We start from the raw sequence: 22,148 nt of genomic DNA, 5'->3' as shown, positions 1-22,148 counted from the left end.
GTGATGATCCGTGACACTCATCATATTCTCAACTATGAACGTGTGCCTGACAACCACCTCCGTTCTACCTTAGATTGAGTAGATATCTCTTGGATTCCTTAACCAGAATCTTCGTGGTATAAGCTAGAACTGATGGCGGCATTCAAGAGAATCTGGAAGGTCTAAACCTTGTCTGTGGTATTCTGAGTAGGATTCAATGATTGAATGACTGTGACGTGCTTCAAACTCCTAGCAGGCGGGGCGTTAGTGACAGACGCAAAAGAATCACTGGATTCTATTCCGGCCTGACCGAGAACCGACAGCTGATTAGCCATATGCTGTGACAGAGCATAGGAACATTTTCACTGAGAGGATGGGAGGTAGCCACTGACAACGGTGAAACCCTACATACAGCTTGCCATGGAAGGAGCCTTGCGTGTTTGATGAAGAAGACAGTAGGAAAGCAGAGATTTAGAAGATGGAGCATCTCCAAAACCCCAACCTATTCTCCATTGCTGCAATACAAGTAACCATTTCATGTTCGTTTGCTTTTTACAATCAATCCTGATAATTTCTGATATCCTGACTAAGATTTACAAGATAACCATAGCTTGCTTCAAGCCGACAATCTCCGTGGGATCGACCCTTGCTCACGCAAGGTATTACTTGGACGACCCAGTGCACTTGCTGGTTAGTTGTGCGGGATTGCAAAAGTGTGATTGCAATTTCGTGCACCAAACGCCCAGCTTTTTCTGTGTAATTCCTCTGCTGTATGTTCTGAATCTTCAATTCTCTGTATTATTGACTTGAAAAGACACAAATTAAAAAATTTTTTGGATTTTTAATAATAAGGAATAATCAAAATGCAACTAAAATCAAATAACAATGCATGCAAGACACCAAACTTAGCAGTTTGTATACCATTGACACTAAAAAAATGAGAATGCACATGAGAAACACAAAACACTCAAGTCAAGAGAATTTAAAGATCAGAGCAATGAAATCATCAAGAACATCTTGAAGATCACTTAAGACATATGAATGAATGCAAGAAGAACAGAAACATGCAACTGACACCAAACTTAACATGAGACATTAGACTCAACAAGAAACATACAATATTTTTGGTTTTTATGATTTTGTAATTTTTTTTTGGATTTTTCAAAATTTAAGTGGGGAAGAAAATAAAGATATCAAAATTCTTAATGAGAATTCCAGGAATCATGCAATGTTAGTCTAAAGCTTTAGTCTAAAGGAATTAGACATGGCTAGCCAAGCTTCAGCAAGACATTGCATTCAAGAGCTAAATTGATGAGAATCAATCAGCTTTGGTGATGATAAGAACATCACCTTGAAACACTAGAATTCATTCTTAAGAACTCTGAAAAATACCTAATCTAAGCAACAAGATGAACCATCAGTTGTCCAAACTCGAACAATTCCTGGCAACGGCACCAAAAACTTGGTGCACGAAATTGTGATTCATTCTTTTCACAACTCAACAGTCCCCGGTAATAGCTCCAAAAACTTGGTGCTCAATACCATGGTCTAAACATAATTTCACAACTTCGCACAACTAACCAGCAAGTGCACTGGGTTGTCCAAGTAATACCTTACGCGAGTAAGGGTCGATCCCATGGAGATTGTTGGTATGAAGCAAGCTATGGTCACCTTGTAAATCTTAGTCAGGCAGATTCAAATGGTTATGAATGATATATGAATAAAACATAAAGATAGAGATACTTATGTATTTCATTGGTGAGAATTTTAGATAAGCGAATGGAGATGCTTTGTCCCTTCCGTCTCTCTGCTTTCCTACTGTCTTCATCCAATCCTTCTTACTCCTTTCCATGGCAAGCTGTATGTTGGGCATCACCGTTGTCAGTGGCTACAGTCTCGTCCTCTCAGTGAAAATGTTCAACGCACCCTGTCACGGCACGGCTAATCATCTGTCGGTTCTCAATCAGGTTGGAATAGAATCCATTGATTCTTTTGCGTCTGTCGCTAACGCCCAGCCTTCAGGAGTTTGAAGCTCGTCACAGTCATTCAATCATTGAATCCTACTCAGAATACCACAGACAAGGTTTAGACCTTCCGGATTCTCTTGAATACCGCCATCAATTCCAGCTTATACCACGAATATTCCGATTAAGGAATCCAAGAGATAAACATTCAAGCCTTGTTTGCTTGTAGAACGGGAGTGGTTGTCAGGCACGCGTTCATAAGTGAGAATGATGATGAGCGTCACATAATCATCACATTCATCAAGTTCTTGAGTGTGAATGAATATCTTGAAATAAGAAGCTGAATTGAATAGAAGAACAATAGTAATTGCATTAATACTCGAGGTACAGCAGAGCTCCACACCTTAATCTATGGTGTGTAGAAACTCCACCGTTGAAAATACATAAGAACAAGGTCTAGGCATGGCCGTGAGGCCAGCTTCCCAATGATCTAAGAACTAGACATCCAAAGATGATCCTAAGATAAAAAATGATCAAAAGATGAGAATACAATAGTAAAAGGTCCTATTTGTAGAGAACTAGTAGCCTAGGGTTTACAGAAATGAGTAAATGACATAAAAATCCACTTCCGGGCCCACTTGGTGTGTGCTTGGGCTGAGCATTGAAGCTTTCATGTGTAGAAACTTTTCTTGGAGTTAAACGCCAGCTTTTATGCCAGTTTGGGCATTTAACTCCCATTCTTGTGCCAGTTTCGGCGTTTAACGCCGGGCAGTTTTGAGCTGATTTGGAACGCCGGTTTGGGCCATCAAATCTTGGGCAAAGTATGGACTATTAAACATTGCTGGAAAGCCCAGGATGTCTACTTTCCAACGCCGTTGAAAGCGCACCAATTGGGCTTCTGTAGCTCCAGAAAATCCACTTCGAGTGCAGGGAAGTCAGAATCCAACAGCATCTGCAGTCCTTTTCAGCCTCTGAATCAGATTTTTGCGCAGGTCCCTCAATTTCAGCCAGAAAATACCTGAAATCACAGAAAAATACACAAACTCATAGTAAAGTCCAAAAAAGTGAATTTTAACTAAAAACTAATAAAAATATAATAAAAACTAACTAAAACATACTAAAAACATACTAAAAATAATGCCAAAAAGCGTACAAATTATCCGCTCATCAATGCCCAATTGCCAAGAACATAGACCAACGCTCTAGCCAATTGGGAGTAAATGTAACACTTGTTCTAAATAGGTATATTCCTTTTGGAAGATTAATGCTTTAAAAAGAACACAAGTGAAACAAGAAAAGACACAGAATAAGAAAAATTAAAGATCAAACAAGAAAAATAAACAAGAACAACTTGAAGATCAAGGAAGAACAAAGAACAATAATACGAAAATTTTAAAGAAAAATATAAAATATGCAATTGACACCAAACTTAGAACAAAACACTAGACTCACGAAAAATTAAAAATTAATAAAGAAAAATAATATTTTTGAAAAGAAAATAAAAGACTCTGACCCAATTACCAAAATCATCCTAATCTAAGAAATAAAATAAACCTTTAGTTGTTCAAACTCAAACAATCCCCGGCAACGGCGCCAAAAACTTGGTGCACGAAATGCAATCTCACTCTTTGACAATTCGCACAACTAACCAGCAAGTGCACTGGGTCGTCCAAGTAATACCTTACGTGAGTAAGGGTCGATCCCACGGAGATTATTGGTTTGAAGCAAGCTATGTTTATTTTATTATTCTTAGTTAGGCTATCAATTAAATTTATCAGTTGGAATTATTAGAAAAATAAAAGAGCGTGAATTAATTACTTGTAATGCAGTAATGGAGAATATGTTGGAGTTTTGGAGATGCTTTGTCTTCTGAATTTCTGTAATGTAATATTCCATCCATGGAAAAGTGCAAAGTTCCCTCCATGGAAAGCTGTATGTAGGGTGTCACCATTGTTAGTGGCTACCTCCCATCCTCTCAGTGAAAACGGTCCAAATGCTCTGTCACAGCACGGCTAATCAGCTGTTGGTTCTCGATCATGTTGGAATAGGATCCATTGATCCTTTTGCGTTTGTCATCACGCCCAGCAATCGCGAGTTTAAAGCTCGTCACAGCCATTCAATCTTGAATCCTACTCGAAATACTACAAACAAGATTTAGACTTTCCGGATCCTCAAGAGTGGCCGCCATCAATTCTAGCTTATACCACGAAGATTCTGATTAAAGAATCTAAGAGAAGCTCATTCAATCTGATGTAGAATGGAAGTGGTTGTCAGGCACACGTTCATGGATTGAGGAAGGTGATGAGTGTCACGGATCATCACCTTCTTCATAATTAAGCGAAAATGAAAAAATTAGATAGGAACACACACGTTTGAATGGAGAAATAGAAACAATTGCATTAATTCATCGAGACGCTGCAGAGCTCCTCACCCCCAACAATGGAGTTTAGAGACTCATGCTGCCAAGGAATATAAAATCCAGTTCTATAGACGTCATGAGATACAAAGTAATCCTCTAAAAGTTGTTTAAATAGTAAACTAGTAGCCTAGGTTTACAAAAAATAAGTAAACTAAGATAATTTGTGCAGAAATCCACTTCTGGGGCCCACTTGGTGTGTACTGGGGCTGAGACTAAAGCTTCTCACGTGCTTGGGCTGTTTCTGGAGTTGAACGCCAGGTTGTAACGTGTTTTGGGCGCTGAACTCCAACTTGTAACCTGTTTCTGGCGCTGGACGCCAGACAGCAGCATGAAACTGGCGTTGAACGCCAGTTTATGTTGTCTATCTTCGCGCAAAGTATGAACTATTATATATTGCTGGAAAGCCCTGGATGTCTACTTTCCAGCCCAATTGAGAGCGCGCCAATTAGACTCCTTTAGCTCCAGAAAATCCATTCCGAGTGCAGGAAGGTCAGGATCCAACAGCATCAGCAGTCCTTTTTCAGCCTAAGTCAGATTTTTGCTCACCTCCCTCAATTTCAGCCAGAAAATACCTGAAATCACAGAAAAATACACTAACTCATAGTAAAGTCCAGAAATATGATTTTTGCCTAAAAACTAATAATATTCTACTAAAAACTAATTAAAACATACTAAAATCTACATGAAATTATCCCCAAAAAAGCGTATAAATTATCCACTCATCATTAGCCTTGTCCTTTTGTATGGAAAATCTGGCCAGTAACCTTTTGGCTAGGTCGTCGAAGCTCGAGATGGACTTTCGAGGTAGGTTGTCGAACCATCTAATAGTTGTTTTGGTAAGAGTTGTTGAAAAGGCTTTGCAGCGAACTGCATCCGAGGCGTCAGTGAGGTACATTCTACTTTTGAAATTGCTGAGATGATGGTTGGGGTCTGAGGTGCCGTCATACAGAGTCATATCCGGAAGTTTGAAGTCCTTTGGGATTTTGGTCTTCATAATTTCCTTGGTGAATGGATCTTGATCCTTGTGAGGGTTGTCCTCTGGAGTGGATCGAGGAGCTTTAGTTTTGAGATCGGCTTTGAGTTTTAGAAGCTTACTTCTAATTCTCGATGTCGTCTTATCTCCCGATGTAGATCCTCTTCTTTTTTGCGTTGACGTTGGGCCTCTTTCTCAAGTTGCTTTAATTGATCTTAAAGCGCCTCTATCACCCCTGGATTTGATGAATTTTTGACCCCGTTGGGCTCCGGAGTATCTTTGAGTATAGCAACCACGTTCTTGAGTGGCGTTCTATCTTCCAAACCTGAATCGTGGTCTTGACATGGTCATCCGCCATGGTGATGGGATGACTTCTAGGTTCCCCGGAAACGGCGCTAATGTTCTGAGGGTTACCTGAAACTGTAGGTTGATCTCGGACGAGATCTTCTGTGCTGGTCGGAGCCGACGTGTCCGGCAGGTGTATAGCGGCTAGAGTTGGTGTGTCTGACTTGTGGAATTGAGAATGCTGCTGATCCCTTGTCACGGAAGGGTGGGGGGTACCTGCAAGGGACTCCGATGCTTAAGTTAGCAAGGGTATTAAATAGGTATTGAGTAGAATCAGAGTATGAGTTATACCTGGGTGCTCCAGTGTATTTATAATGGTGAGGAGTGACCTTCTGTGGATAAGATAAGTTAGTTATCTTATCTTATCTTTATCTTCAAGTGAGGTCATCTTATCTTCAAGGGAACCGCCCTTCTCTCTATAGGCTTGGGCTGCCTTAGGATTTGGGGCGTGTTCCTCTATTTGGGCCCTTCTTTGGGCTTTCCTGGTGACTTGGCCGAGCTCTTAAGAAAGAGGTTGGGTTGTCCTGACCTGAAGAGGTCGGTCACTTTGTCTGTCGAACATCCCTGGTCGGACAGCTCGACCCAGGGTATGAACAAGTCCCCACTTTTCAAATGGCCAGGGTGAGGTCACGCTGATGAGCTTTTCCGGCGGGGCGATGTGAAAGTTGGCATGCTTCTAACATGGTGGACATGTCTTTACAAATTCTGTAGCTTCCATTCGTAGAGTTGGCCAATAGAATCCCGCCCGGAGTACCTTTTGGTCAGAGCTTGCACTCCGAGATGATTGCCACAAATGCCGTTGTTCCTCCAAGATTCCCTTTATATTGGAGGTCGGTACGCATTTTAACAATGGTATTGAGATCCCTCTTTTGTATAGTGTGTTGCTTACGATAGTGTAGCACTGTGCCTCCCTTTTTGACCTCTTTGCCTCCTTTTCATCTGTGGGGAGCGCTTCTGTTTTGAGGTAGTTAATTATGGGAGTCATCCATCCTTGATCCCGACCTGTTATGGCTAGGACTTTTTCTTCTTCCGATATTGATGGGTTCTGCAGTATTTCCTGGATGAGGCTTCTATTGTTGCCCCTTGGTTTGGTGCTAGCTAGTTTTGAGAGTGCGTCAGCTCGGGCGTTTTGCTCGCGGGGTATGTGGTAGATCCTATATTCCCCGAGTTGTCCGAGCTATTCCTTGGTTTTATTCAAATATTTTTTCATGGTAGTGTCTTTGGCTTGGTAGCTCCCTGTTATTTGTGAGGTAACGACTTTTGAATTGCTGTAGATGTTGAGTTTCTGAGCTCCAACCTCCCTAGCCAGCTTCAAACCAGCTAATAACACTTCGTATTCCACCAGGTTGTTTGAGGCCGGGAATCCGAATTTGAGGGAAAGCTCAAGTTGGGTTCCTTGGTTGCTTTTGACTATCACACCTGCACCGCTTCCGGTTTTATTCGAGGAACCGTCCACGTATATATTTCACTCTATGGCGATCTCCGGGGTGTCTGTGAATTCTGCAATGAAGTCGGCTAGGTATTGTGACTTAATGGCTGTTCGCGCCTCGTATTGGAGGTCGAATTCGGACAATTCGATTGCCCATCGTAGGATTCTTCCTGCTAGATCTGTTTTCCGCAATATCCCCTTTATGGGCTGGTTGGTCCGAACCTTAATGGTATGAGCTTGGAAGTACGGGCGAAGTCATCGGGATGTTAGTATGAGAGCGTAGGCAAACTTCTCTATTTTCTGGTAGTTCAGCTCTGACCCCTGCAGTGCTTTACTAATGAAGTAGACGGGTTGTTGCCCACCCTCGTCTTCTTTAATTAGTGCTGAGGCTATTGCCCGACTTCCTACTGCGAGGTATAATATGAGTGGTTCTCCTTCTCGTGGTCGAGATAGGATAGGTGGCCGTCCCAAGAATTCTTTGAAGTCTCAGAAGGCTTGCTCGCATTCCGTTGTCCACTCGAAGTTTTTTCCCTTCCTTAAAGTAGCGTAGAAAGGGAGGGATCTTATCGCTGACCTTGCTAGGAATCTGGACAAGGCCGCCAATCTCCCATTGAGTTATTGTACCTCTTTGACGTAGGTTGGGCTCTTCAATTTGAGTATGGCCTGGCATTTATCTGGATTTGCCTCGATTTCTCTTTATGTGAGCATAAAGCCCAAGAACTTACATGCTTCCACTGCGAAGGTGCATTTAGCCGGGTTAAGTAACATGCCATGCATCCGTATGGTGTCGAACACTTGAACCAAGTCGGTCAGTAATGTCTCTTCACTTTGTGTCTTTATCAACATGTCATCCACGTAGACCTGCATGATTTTTCCGATGTGGTCTGATAAGACCTTATCCATTAGCCTTTGATAAGTAACTCTCGCGTTCTTAAGGCCGAAAGGCATTACAATGTAGCAATAGTTTGCTTTGGGTGTTAGAAACGAGGTTTTTTCTTGATTCGGTGGATACATTGGGATCTGGTTATACTCCGAGTATGCGTCCATAAACGAGAGATACTTATATCCCGATGAGGCGTCTACTAGAGCATCGATGCTTGGGAGTGGATAAGGATCTTTTGGCAGGCTTTGTTAAGGTCGGTTGTATTCGGTGCACATTCGCCACTTCCCGTTTGACTTTTTCACCAACACAACGTTTGCTAGCCATAGTAGGTACTTAACTTCTCTTATGAATCCTGCCTCTAGCAGTGCTTGCACCTGTTCTGCCACAGCCTGAGACCGTTTTGGTCCGAGTTTTCTTTGTCTTTGTTGTACCAGCCGGGATCTCGGATAGACTGCCAACTTGTGGCTCATCAGTTCGGGATCTATGCCTAGCATGTCGGCGGCTTTCCTTGCGAAGAGATTAACATTATCTCGTAGGAACTGTATGAGTGATTCCTTTGCGTCTTCTTTCAGGATTGTGCTAATATTAGTTGTCTTATCCAAGGTGTCTCCAATCTGAACATTCTCTACTTCACCTTCGGGATGTGCACGGAGTTCTTCTCGCCTCTGAACTCCACCAAGTTTGATTCTGTGGAACTCTTCTCCTTCGCCTCTGAGTTTTAGACATTCGTTATAACAACGACGTGCCATCCATTGATCTACTTTTATTGTAGCTATCCCTTCTGCAGTTGGGAATTTCATACATAGATGTGGAGTTAAAACTATTGCGCCGAGTTAGTTTAACGTTGTCTGACCTATTAAGGCATTGTAGGCTAAGCTTACGTTAACCACGATGTAGTCTATCTTGAGTGTTCTAGATTAGTTTCCCTTTCCGAAGGTTGTGTGTAGCGATACGTATCCCAGTGGTTGTACTAGGGTATCCCCAAGTCCGAACAGGCTGTTCGGGTTTACTCTTAGCTCTTTTTCTTCTAAGCCGAGCTTGTCAAAGGCAGTTTTGAATAAGATGTCGGTGGAGCTTCCTTGGTCAATTAATGTACGGTGGAGGTTGGCGTTTGCCAGTATGATAGTGATAACCATGGGATCGTTGTGTCCTGAGATGATTCCGTATGCGTCTTCTTTGGTAAACGTAATTGCTGGGATGTCTGCCGCCTCCTTCTTTCCTTTGACATGGTATACTTCTTTGAGGTGTCACTTGCGAGATGATTTGGAGATTCCACCTCCCGCAAATCTGCCGTGTATCATGTGGACGTGTCTTTTCGGTGTGCAAGGTGATCGCTCAGACCGTCTGACATTTTTCAAGTCGAAGCATTCGTTGGTGGAATGTCCTTAGACTCGATGATACTCACAGTATTCGTTCCAATTTCCTCCTCCTCTTTTGCCTTTGAGTAGCCGAGCTGGGGGTATTTTTTTCGTATGGCAGACTTCTTTGTAAACATCTACCAAGGATACCCTAAGAGGGGTGTAGTTATGATATTTTTTATTTTCTCCTCGGAGCAATCTTCCTTTTTCTTGGATTCTTTATCTTTGTCTCGGTAGGCGGAACCGAACCTCGAGTCTTCCCCAAGTCATGAATTCTCCTCCACGTTGATGTACTTCTGCGCCCGTTCTTGTACTTCGTCCAGGGATGCAGGATATTTCTTAGGATATAGATTGGCTAAAAGGTCCTTCTCGTAGGCCATTTATGAGGCCCATAATGGCAGCTTCTGTCGGTAGACTTTGTATGTCCATGCATGTTTTGTGAATCTTTTCATGTAGTTTCGAAGACTTTCCCAATCTCCTTGCTTGATCCCTAGTAGGCTGGGGGCGTGTTTAGCCTTATATTTTTCTATGGAAAATCTGGCCAAGAATTTTTTGGCTAGGTCGTCGAAGCTCGAGATGGACTTTGGAGGTAGGCTGTCGAACCATCTAATGGCTGTCTTGGTAGGAGTTGTTGAAAAGGCTTTGCAGCGAACTGCATCTGAGGTGTCACTGAGGTACATTCTACTTCTGAAGTTGCTGAGGTGATGGTTGGGGTCTGAAGTGCCGTCGTACAGAGTCATATCCGGAAGTTTGAAGTCCTTTGTGATTGTGGTCTTCATGATTTCTGGTGGACGAAATTGTGATCACATCAATGTAGTATTCTTTGTTGTTGTATGGAATCATTATTATGGCACTTATATGTGGACACAACTCCGTTCAACTAACCAGCAAGTGTACTGGGTCGTCCAAGTAATACCTTACGTGAGTAAGGGTCGATCCCACAGAGATTGTTGGTATGAAGCAAGCTATGGTCACCTTGTAAATCTCAGTTAGGCAGATTAAATAGTTTATGGGTTTTCAAATAACAATAAAGAGAAAATAAAAGGGATAGAAATACTTATGTAAATTAATAGTGGAAATTTCAGATAAGTGTATGGAGATGCTGTGCTCCTCTTGAATCTCTACTTTCCTATTACATTCATCCAATCCTTCTTACTCCTTTCCATGGCAAGCTGTATGTAGGGCATCACCGTTGTCAGTGGCTACATCCCATCCTCTCAGTGAAAACGTTCCTATGCTCTGTCACAGCACAACTAATCATCTGTCGGTTCTCAATCAGGTTGGAATAGAATCCATTGATTCTTTTGCGCTTGTCATCACGCCCAGCCTTCAGGAGTTTGAAGCTCGTCACAGTCATTCAATCCCAGAATCCTACCCGGAATACCACAGACAAGGTTTAGACTTTCCGGATCCTCATGAATGCCGCCATCTTTCTAGATTATACCACGAAGATTCTGTTGGGGAATCTAAGAGATATGCGCCCGGCCTAAGGTAGAACGGAAGTGGTTGTCAATCACGCGCGTTCATAGGTGAGAATGATGATGAGTGTCATGGATCATCACATTCATCAAGGTTAAGTGTAGCGTATATCTTGGAATAAGAATAAAAGAGAATTGAATAGAAGGTAATAGTAATTGTATTGAAACTTGAGGTGCAGCAGAGCTCCACACCCTTAATCTATGGTGTGCAGAAACTCCACTGTTGAAAATACATAAGTGAAAGGTTCAGGCATGGCCGAATGGCCAGCCCCCATGGTCTGAGAAATAAACGTCCCAAGATGTCTAATACACTAGTAAAAAGTTCTATTTATAATAAACTAGCTCCTAGGGTTTACATGAGTAAGTAATTGATGCATAAATCCACTTCCGGGGCCCATTTGGTGTATGTTTGGGCTGAGCTTGATCTATCCACGAGCTGAGGCTTTTCTTGGAGTTGAACTCCAAGTTATGACGTGTTTTGGGCGTTCAACTCCGGATCATGACGTTTTTCTGGCGTTTAACTCCAGACAGCAGCATGTACTTGGCGTTCAACGCCAAGTTACATCGTCAATTGCCGAATAAAGTATGGACTGTTATATATTGCTGGAAAGCTCTAAATGTCTACTTTCCAACGCCGTTTAGAGCGCGCCATTTGAAGTTCTGTAGCTCCAGAAAATCCATTTCGAGTGCAGGGAGGTCAGATTCCAACAGCATCAGCAGTCCTTTTTGTCAGCCTTTTTCAGAGTATTGCTCAAGTCCCTCAATTTCAGCCAGAAATTACCTGAAATCACAGAAAAACACACAAACTCATAGTAAAGTCCAGAAATGTGAATTTAACATAAAAACTAGTGAAAACATCCCTAAAAGTAGTTTGAACTTACTAAAAACTATCTAAAAACAATGCCAAAAAGCGTATAAATTATCCGCTCATCACAACACCAAACTTAAATTGTTGCTTGTCCCCAAGCAACTGAAAATCAAATAGGATAAAAAGAAGAGAATATACTATAAATTCCAAAATATCAATGAATATTAATTCTAATTAGATGAGCGGGACTTGTAGCTTTTTGCTTCTGAACAGTTTTGGCATCTCACTTTTTCCTTTGAAGTTTAGAATGATTGGCTTCTCTAGGAACTTAGAATTTCGGATAGTGTTATTGACTTTCCTAGTTAAGCATGTTGATTCTAAAACACAGCTACTTATGAGTCTTGGCCGTGGCCCTAAGCACTTTGTTTTCCAGTATTACCACCGGATACATAAATGCCACAGACACATAACTGGGTGAACCTTTTCAGATTATGACTTAGCTTTGCTAGAGTCCCCAGTTAGTGGTGTCCAGAGCACTTAAGCACACTCTTTTTGCTTTGGATCACGATTTTAACCACTCAGTCTCAAGCTTTTCACTTGGACCTTCATGACACAAGCACATGGTTAGGGACAGCTTGATTTAGCCGCTTAGGCCTGGATTTAATTTCTTTAATTTGGGCCCTCCTATCCATTGATGCTCAAAGCCTTGGATCCTTTTTACCCTTGCCTTTTGGTTTTAAGGGCTACTGGCTTTTTCTGCTTGCTTTTTCTTTTTCTTTCTATATTTTTATTTTTATTTTTTTATTATTATTTTTTTTTTCGCAAGCTTCTTCTTGTTCATTGCTTTTTCTTGCTTCAAGAATCAATTTCATGATTTTTCAGATCCTCAATAACATTTCTCTTTGATCATCATTCTTTCAAGAGCCAACAATTTTAACATTCATAAACAACAAGATCACAAGACATATGCACTGTTCAAGCATTCATTCAGAAAACAAAAGTATTGCCACCACATCAATATAATTAAACTAAATTCAAGGATAAATTCGAAATTCATGTACTTCTTGTTCTTTTGAATTAAAACATTTTTCTTTTAAGAGAGGTGAAGGATTAATGGAAATTATTCATAGCTTTAAGACATAGTTACTACATACTAATGATCATGAAGTAGAGACATAAAACATAAATAGACATATAACATAAAAAACCAAAAAACAAAGAAATAAGAACAAGGAATGAGTCCACCTTAGTGGCGTCTTCTTCTTGAAGGACCAATGATGTTCTTAAGCTCTTCTATGTCCCTTCCTTGCCTTTGTTCCTCCTCCCTCATTGCTTTTTGATCTTCTCTTATTTCATGGAGAATGATGGAGTGCTTTTGTCCTTACTCCTGCTCATATGAAAGAGAAAAAAACAAGAAAAGAAAGAGGAATCCTCTATGTCACAGTATAGAGATTCCTTTATGTTAGTAGAAGAAGAAAGAGGAGGAGAGTGAAGAAGAATGGGTTCGGATATTTAGATGAAGAGATGTGAAGAGAAGTGTTAGTAAATAATTAAATAAATAGAAGAGGAGAAGGGATAGTGAATTTCGAAAATAATTTTGAAAAAAAGGGTTAGTAATTTTTGAAAATTAAAGATAAAATGTAATTAAAATTAAAACATGAAACAATTAGTTAATTAAAAAGAATTTTTGAAAAAGGGGTGAGATATTTTCGAAAATTGAAGAGGGAAAAGTAGTTAGGTGGTTTTGAAAAAGATAAGAAACAAACAAAAGTTAGTTAGTTGATTGAAAAAGATTTGAAATCAAATTTTAAAAAGATAAGAAGATAAGAAGTTAGATAAGATATTTTGAAATCAAATTTTGAAAAAGATCAAATTTTTGAAAAAGATAAGATAAAAGATAAAAAGATCTAATTTTTAAAATGACTTAACTAACAAGAAACTACAAGATAAGATTCTAGAACTTAAAGATTGAACCTTTCTAAACAAGAAAGTAACAAACTTCAAATTTTTGAACCAATCACATTAATTGTTAGCTAATTTTCGAAAATTTGATATAAAGATAAGAAAAAGATTTTGAAAATATTTTGAAAAAGATTTTTGAAATTTTCGAAAAATAAAAAAAATGAAAAAGATATGATTTTTGAAAAAGATTTTGAAAAGATAAGATTTTTAAAATTTTGAAAATTTGACTTGACTTGTAAGAAACAACTAATTTTGAAAATTTTTGACCAAGTCAACCCAAAATTTCGAAAATTTGGAGGGAAATAAGGAAAAGATATTTTTTTGATTTTTGAATTTTTAATTATGAGAGAGAAAAACAACAAAAATACTCAATGCATGAAATTTTTAGATCAAAACAATGAATGTATGCAAGAATGCTATGAATGTCAAGATGAATACCAAGAACACTTTGAAGATCATGATGAACATCAAGAACATAATTTTGAAAAATTTTTGAAGCAAAGAAAACATGCAAGACACCAAACTTAGAAATCTTTAATGCATGGATTCTAACAAACAAAAGATGCATATGAAAAACAACAAACAACACAAAACATGAAATCATCAAGATCAAATAAGAGGACTTACCAAGAACATCTTGAAGATCATTAAGAACACTATGAATGCATGAAATTTTCGAAAAAATGCAAGAAAAATTTTTAAAACATGCAATTGACACCAAACTTAAAAATTGACTCAAGACTCAAACAAGAACACAAAATATTTTTGGTTTTTTATGATTTTATGATTTTTTTTGGATTTTTATTAATTTTTTTTTCGAAAATATTTTTGGAAAAAACGAAAAAGAAAAGAAAAATTTTTAAAAAAGTTTTTGAAAAGAAAATTACCTAATCTGAGTAACAAGATGAACCGTCAGTTGTCCATACTCGAACAATCCCCGGCAACGGCGCCAAAAACTTGGTGGACGAAATTGTGATCACATCAATGTAGTATTCTTTATTATTGTATGGAATCATTATTATGGCACTTATGTGTGGACACAACTCTGTTCAACTAACCAGCAAGTGTACTGGGTCGTCCAAGTAATACCTTACGTGAGTAAGGGTCGATCCCACAGAGATTGTTGGTATGAAGCAAGCTATGGTCACCTTGTAAATCTCAGTTAGGCAGATTAAATAGTTTATGGGTTTTCAAATAATAATAAAGAGACAATAAAAGGGATAGAAATACTTATGTAAAGTAATAGTGGAAATTTCAGATAAGTGTATGGAGATGCTGTGCTCCTCTTGAATCTCTACTTTCCTATTACATTCATCCAATCCTTCTTACTCCTTTCCATGGCAAGCTGTATGTAGGGCATCACCGTTGTCAGTGGCTACATCCCATCCTCTCAGTGAAAACGTTCCTATGCTCTATCACAGCACGGCTAATCATCTGTCGGTTCTCAATCAGGTTGGAATAGAATCTATTGATTCTTTTGCGCTTGTCATCACGCCTAGCCTTCAGGAGTTTGAAGCTCGTCACAGTCATTCAATCCCAGAATCCTACCCGGAATACCACAGACAAGGTTTAGACTTTCCGGATCCTCATGAATGCCGCCATCTTTCTAGCTTATACCACGAAGATTCTGTTGGGGAATCTAAGAGATATGCGCCCGGCCTAAGGTAGAACGGAAGTGGTTGTCAATCACGCGCGTTCATAGGTGAGAATGATGATGAGTGTCACGGATCATCACATTCATCAAGGTTAAGTGTAGCGTATATCTTGGAATAAGAATAAAAGAGAATTGAATAGAAGGTAATAGTAATTGTATTGAAACTTGAGGTACAGCAGAGCTCCACACCCTTAATCTATGGTGTGCAGAAACTCCACTGTTGAAAATACATAAGTGAAAGGTTCAGGCATGGCCGAATGGCCAGCCCCCATGGTCTGAGAACTAAACGTCCCAAGATGTCTAATACACTAGTAAAAAGTTCTATTTATAATAAACTAGTTCCTAGGGTTTACATGAGTAAGTAATTGATGCATAAATCCACTTCCGGGGCCCACTTGGTGTATGTTTGGGCTGAGCTTGATCTATCCACGAGCTGAGGCTTTTCTTGGAGTTGAACTCCAAGTTATGACGTGTTTTGGGCGTTCAACTCCGGATCATGACGTTTTTCTGGCGTTTAACTCCAGACAGCAGCATGTACTAGGCGTTCAATGCCAAGTTACGTCGTCAATTTCCGAATAACGTATGGACTATTATATATTTCTGGAAAGCTCTAGATGTCTACTTTCCAACGCCGTTGAGAGCGCACCATTTGAAGTTATGTAGCTCCAGAAAATCTATTTTGAGTGCAGGGAGGTCAGATTCCAACAGCATCAGCAGTCCTTTTTGTCAGCCTTTTTCAGAGTTTTGCTCAAGTCCCTCAATTTCAGCCAGAAATTACCTGAAATCACAGAAAAACACACAAACTCATAGTAAAGTCCAGAAATGTGAATTTAACATAAAAACTAGTGAAAACATCCCTAAAAGTAGCTTGAACTTACTAAAAACTATCTAAAAACAATGCCAAAAAGCGTATAAATTATCCGCTCATCAATTTCCCTGGTGAATGAATCTTGATCCTTGCGAGTGCTATCCTCTGGAACGGATCGAGTAGCTTTGGTTTTGAGATCGGCTTCAAGTTTTAGAAGCTTATCTTCTAATTCCCGGCGTCGCCTTATCTCCCGATGTAGATCCTCTTCTTTTTCGCGTTGATGTTGGGCTTCTTTCTTGAGTTGCTTTAATCGATCTTGAAGCACCTCTATGGCCCCTGCGTTTGGAGAATCCTTTTCGTTGTTAAGTTGAGGAGTATCATTTGGTGTAGCGTCCGCATTTTTGTGCGGTGTTCTATCCTCTAGATCTGAGTCGTGGTCGTTGTCATAGTCGTCTGCCATGGTGATGGGATGACTTCCAGGTTCCCCGGTAACGGCGCCAATGTTCCGAGGGTTACCTAAAACTGGAGGTCGATCTCGGACGAGATCTGCTGTGCTGGTTGGAGCGGTTGTGTCTTACTTGTTGGACTTGGTGGTAGTGCTGATCCTTCGTCCCCGGAGGGTGGGGGTACCTGCAAGGAACTCCGGTGCTTAAGTTAGCAAGGGTATTAAGCAGGTATTGAATAGAATCAGAGTATGAGTTATACCTGGGTGCTCCAGTGTATTTATAATGGTGAGATGTGACCTTTTTTGGATAAGATAAGTTAGTTATCTTATCTTATCTTATCTTTTGTCGAGGTCAGCTTATCTTCCATGGAACCGCCCTTATCTCTATAGGCTTGGGCTGTTTTTGGATCGGGGTCGTATTCCTTGAGTTGGGCCATTCTTTGGGCTTTCCTGTCGATTTGGCCGAGTTCTTTACAAAGAAGTCGATCCGCTTGACCTAAAGAGGTCGGTCGCTTTGCTACCTAACATCCCGGCTCGGACAGCTCGACCCAGGGTATGAACACACACTGATAGACCGGCATCTTATTCAAAACCGCCATCGACAAATTCGGCTTGGAAGAAAAAGAACTCAAATCATATCCGGACAGGCTATTCGGGTTAGGTGATACCCCGGTTCAACCAACGGGATACATCCCGCTCCACACAACTTTTGGAAAGGGAAGTCAGTCAAGAACACTCAAAATAGATTACATTGTGGTTGACGTAAGCTCAGCCTACAATGCCCTAATAGGTCAGGCAACGTTAAATCAAATCGGCGCAATAGTCTCGACTCCACATCTATGCATGAAATTCTCAACCGCAGAAGGAATAGCCACAATAAAGGCAGATCAGAAGATGGCGCGCCGCTGTTACAACAAAAGTCTAAACCTTAGAGGCAGGGGAGAAGAATTCCACACAATCGAGCTCGGTGGAGTTTGGAGGCGGGAGGAGCTCCACCCACAACCTGAAGGAGAAATAGAGAAAATCCAAATCGGGAACACCCCGAACCAAACAACCAACATCGGCACACTCCTAAAAGGGGACATAAAAGAATCACTCATATTGTTCCTACGCGACAACGCCGACCTCTTTGCATAGAAAGCCACAGACATGCCAGGCATAGATCCCAAACTAATGTGCCACAAACTAATGTGCCAGACCCTGGGTGTGCCACGCTAGTTCAAGTCTCCAGAAGCAAAGGAATTTGGAAAAAGCAAAGGGCGTGCCACTTGAGCTCAAAGGCGTCGCACGCCAACACAAGAATTCCACTATGGCGTGCCACCTGAGTTCGAAGGCGTGGCACGCCAAGGTTGACAAAGGGACGAGCGTGCCATTTAAAGGGTTGAGCGTGGCACGCCAATCTATTTTGAAGGGCACATGACACGCCGGTGAAGCACCAACCACACGCCAGCTAAGAAATCACGCTTATTCAGTGTTTTCTTTCCCTCCAAAATGCAATATTCCCTTTTTCACTTTTGTAATTTTTTTATTTTTACTAGGAGTAGTATAAATACCCCCGAGGAGTACTGCAGATGGGTTAAGCAGTTAGTTCTAGATCCACTTTTACACTCCACTTTTGAATACTTTTCAAGCTCTGAGTAGCTAACTTCCCTCTCATTGAGAGAGGGAGCTCTGTTGTACTTGATGGATTGATAATAGTGAAATTCTTCTTCTCTTGATTTTCTAGAAGGAATTTCGTTCTTAATGCTTAGTTTTCAATTATCTTGGGAAAGAGATTGAATGCAATTGGGTTTCATGGGATCCTTGGGAAAGGAAACATGAAACCATGCTTGAAATCCCTTCTCACACTCGAGTAGAATCTGGGTTTTGGTGATGGGATACGTGACATATAATCCCCCCTATACCTGGACCTATGAGGGTGTGTGGTATAATCAGGGACCAAGCATATCTCTCTTCATGAGCAATTAGACCAAGGAATTGGCTATTGATTAAGATCAGAGAGATTGAGTCACCAAGGGATTGGGGCTCAATCAATCATGATTGCCAAGAGGTCAATGAGTTGTATGATTGAAGAGGATATAAGCTAGATTTGATCCAAAGAGACAACATCTCCCAATCTCAATGAATTCCCCCATTCTTATCTATCCATTTCTTTACAGTTTAATTTTACATTCAGCAATTCCCCACTCCCATTTACATTCAAGTCATTTATGATTTAGCACTTCACATTCTGCAATTTCCATTTATGCACTTTATTGCTTTTCTTTACATTCTAGTCTTTTAAATTTGCGCCATTTACAATTCTGCACTTCACAATCTTATTAATCCGCTTGACTAATTCATCAATCAATTAAAACTGCTCAAATTTGCCAATCTCTGTGGATACGATCCCACTCTACTGTGGGTTATTACTTGGCGATAATTTTGGTGTGCTTGCCAAATGAACTAATTCACTAATTTTTGAATGGGGTGTGAGTTAGAGATCATCAGTTGCCTAAAATTGTAGGTCGATCTCGGACGAGATCTATGATGGTGGCCGGAGCTGTTGTGTCCGATGGTGCACAAAATTGTGATCTCTAACAATGGCGCTCAACTTGGTATGCGTGTTTATAATCTCAGCACTTTCTTCACAACTTCGCATCACTAACCAGCAAGTGCACTGGGTCGTCCAAGTAATAAACCTTACGTGAGTAAGGGTCGAACCCACGGAGATTGTTGGTATGAAGCAAGCTATGGTCACCTTGTAAATCTCAGTCAGGTAGAGTCAAATGGTTATAATGGTTTTCGAATATAAAGATAAATAAAGCATAAAATAAAGATAGAGATACTTATGTAATTCATTGGTGGGAATTTCAGATAAGCACATGAAGATACTGTGTTCCTTCTGAATCTCTGCTTTCCTACTGCTTTCATCCAATCATTCTTACTTCTCTCCATGGCAAGCTGTATAATGGGTTACACCGTTGTCAATGGCTACCTCCCATCCTCTCAGTGAAAATGGTCCAAATGCTCTGTCACAACACGGCTAATCATCTGTCGGTTCTCGATCATGTCGGAATAGAATCCAGTGATTCTTTTGCGTCTGTCACTACGCCCAACACTCGCGAGTTTGAAGCTTGTCATAGTCATCCAATCTCAGATCCTACTCGGAATACCACAGACAAGATTTAGACTTTCCGGATCTTATGAATGGCTACCAATAATTCTAGCTTATACCACGAAGACTCTGATTAAGGAATCCAAGAGATACACACTCTAGCTCTCGCTTGTAGAACGGAGGTGGTTGTTAGGCATGCGTTCATAAGGACGGATGATGATGAGTGTCACGGATCATCACATACATCAGGTTGAAGTACGAGTGATATCTTAGAACAAGAATAAGCTTGAATTGAATAGAAAATAGTAGTAATTGCATTAATACTCGAGCTACAGTAGAGCTCCAAACCTTAATCTTTGGTGTGTAGAAACTCCACCGTTGAAAATACATAATTGATGGTCTAGGCATGGCCGAATGGCCAGCCCCCATGAAGGTCTAAAATCGCATACACTAATTAAAGATCCATCCAAAGACGTAAATACAATAGTAAAAAGTTCTATTTATACTAAACTAGTTACTGGGGTTTACAGAAATAAGTCTAAGTGTAGAAATCTACTTTCGGGGCCCACTTTCATGTGTGCTTGGGCTGAACTTGAACTTTACACATGCAAAGGCTTCTCTTGGAGTCAAACACCAAGTTGTAACGTGTTTTTGGCGTTTAACTCTGGTTTGTGACGTGTTTCTGGCGTTTTACTCTAGAATGCACCATGGAACTGTTGTTGAACGCCAGTTTGCATCATCTAAACTTGAATGAATTATGGACTATTATATATTGCTGGAAATCTCTTGATGTCTACTTTCCAACGCAGTTAAGAGCGTGCCATTTGAAGTTCTGTAGCTCCAGAAAATCCGTTTCGAGTGCAGGGAGGTCAGAATCTAACAACATCAGCAGTCCTTTGCTCAGGTCCCTCAATTTCAGCCAGAAAATACCTGAAATCACAGAAAAACACACAAACTCATAGTAAAGTCCAGAAATGTGAAGTTAGCATAAAAACTAATAAAAACATCCCTAAAAGTAGCTAGATCCTACTAAAAACTACCTAAAAAAAATGCCAAAAAGCGTATAAATTATCCGCCCATCACAACACCAAACTTAAATTGTTCCTTGTCCCCAAGCAACTGAAAACCAAATAGGATAAAAAGAAGAGAATATACTATAAATCCCAAAATATCAATGAATATTAGTTCTAATTAGATGACCGGGACTTGTAGCTCTTTGCTTCTGAACAGTTTTGGCATCTCACTTTTTCCCTTGAAGTTTAGAATGATTGGCATCTTTGGGAACTTAGAATTTCAGATAGTGTTATTGATTCTCCTAGTCAAGTATGTTGATTCTTGAATACAGCTACTTTTATGAGTCTTGGCCGTGGCCCTAAGCACTTTATTTTCTAGTATTACCACCGGATACATAAATGACATAGACACATGACTAGGTGAACCTTTTCAGATTGTGACTCAGCTTTGCTAGAGTCCCCAGTTAGAGGTGTCTACAGCTCTTAAGCACACTCTTTTTGCTTTGGATCATGACTTTAACCACTCAGTCTCAAGCTTTTCACTTGGACCTGCATGCCACAAGCACATGCTTAGGGACAGCTTGATTTAGCCGCTTAGGCCTGGATTTTATTTCCTTGGTCCCTTCTATCCATTGATGCTCAAAGCCTTGGATCCTTTTTACCCTTGCCTTTTGGTTTTAAGGGCTATTGGCTTTTTCTGCTTGCTTTTTCTTTTTCTTTTTATTTTTTTTGCAAGCCTTTGCTTTTTCACTGCTTTTTCTTGCTTCAAGAATCAATTTCATGATTTTTCAGATTATCAGTAACATTTCTCTTTGTTCATCATTCTTTCAAGAACCAACAATTTTTAACATTCATAAACAACAAGATAAAAAATATGCAATGTTCAAGCATTCATTTAGAAAACAAAAAGTATTGTCACCACATCAGTATAATTAAACTAAATTCAAGGATGAATTCGAAACTCATGTACTTCTTGTTCTTTTGTATTAAAAACATTTTTCATTTAAGAGAGGTGAAGGATTAATGGAATTATTCATAGCCTTAAGACACAGTTACTAAATGCTAATGATCATGTAATAAAGACACAAATATAGACAAACATATAGCATAAAAAAATAGAGAAATAAGAAAAAGGAATGAGTCCACCTTAGTGGCGTCTTCTTCTTGAAGGACCAATGATGTCCTTGAGCTCTTCTATATCTCTTCCCTGCCTTTGTTGCTCCTCCCTCATTGCTCTTTGATCTTCTCTAATCTCATGAAGAATGATGTAGTGCTCTTGATGTTCTACCCTTAATTGATCCATGTTATAACTCAAGTCTTCTAGAGAAGTGTTGAGTTGTTTCCAATAGTTATTTAGAGGAAAAAGCATCCCTTGAGGCATCTCAGGGATTTCTTGATGAGGGAATTCCTCATGCTCTCTTGATGTGCAGTCAAATGCTCTTCTACTGAGCTATGGACTGTTGAGATGAATCTCTCCATCTCCCATGACTCGGAGGTGGAAACTTTTTGTCTTCCCTTTTCTCTTTTTTTGAG

Source organism: Arachis stenosperma, chromosome 5 (genome assembly GCF_014773155.1).
Source record: "Arachis stenosperma cultivar V10309 chromosome 5, arast.V10309.gnm1.PFL2, whole genome shotgun sequence".
NCBI lineage: Eukaryota > Viridiplantae > Streptophyta > Magnoliopsida > Fabales > Fabaceae > Arachis > Arachis stenosperma.
The sequence above is the reverse complement of the archived record's forward strand: the minus strand, read 5'-3'. Positions refer to the sequence as shown.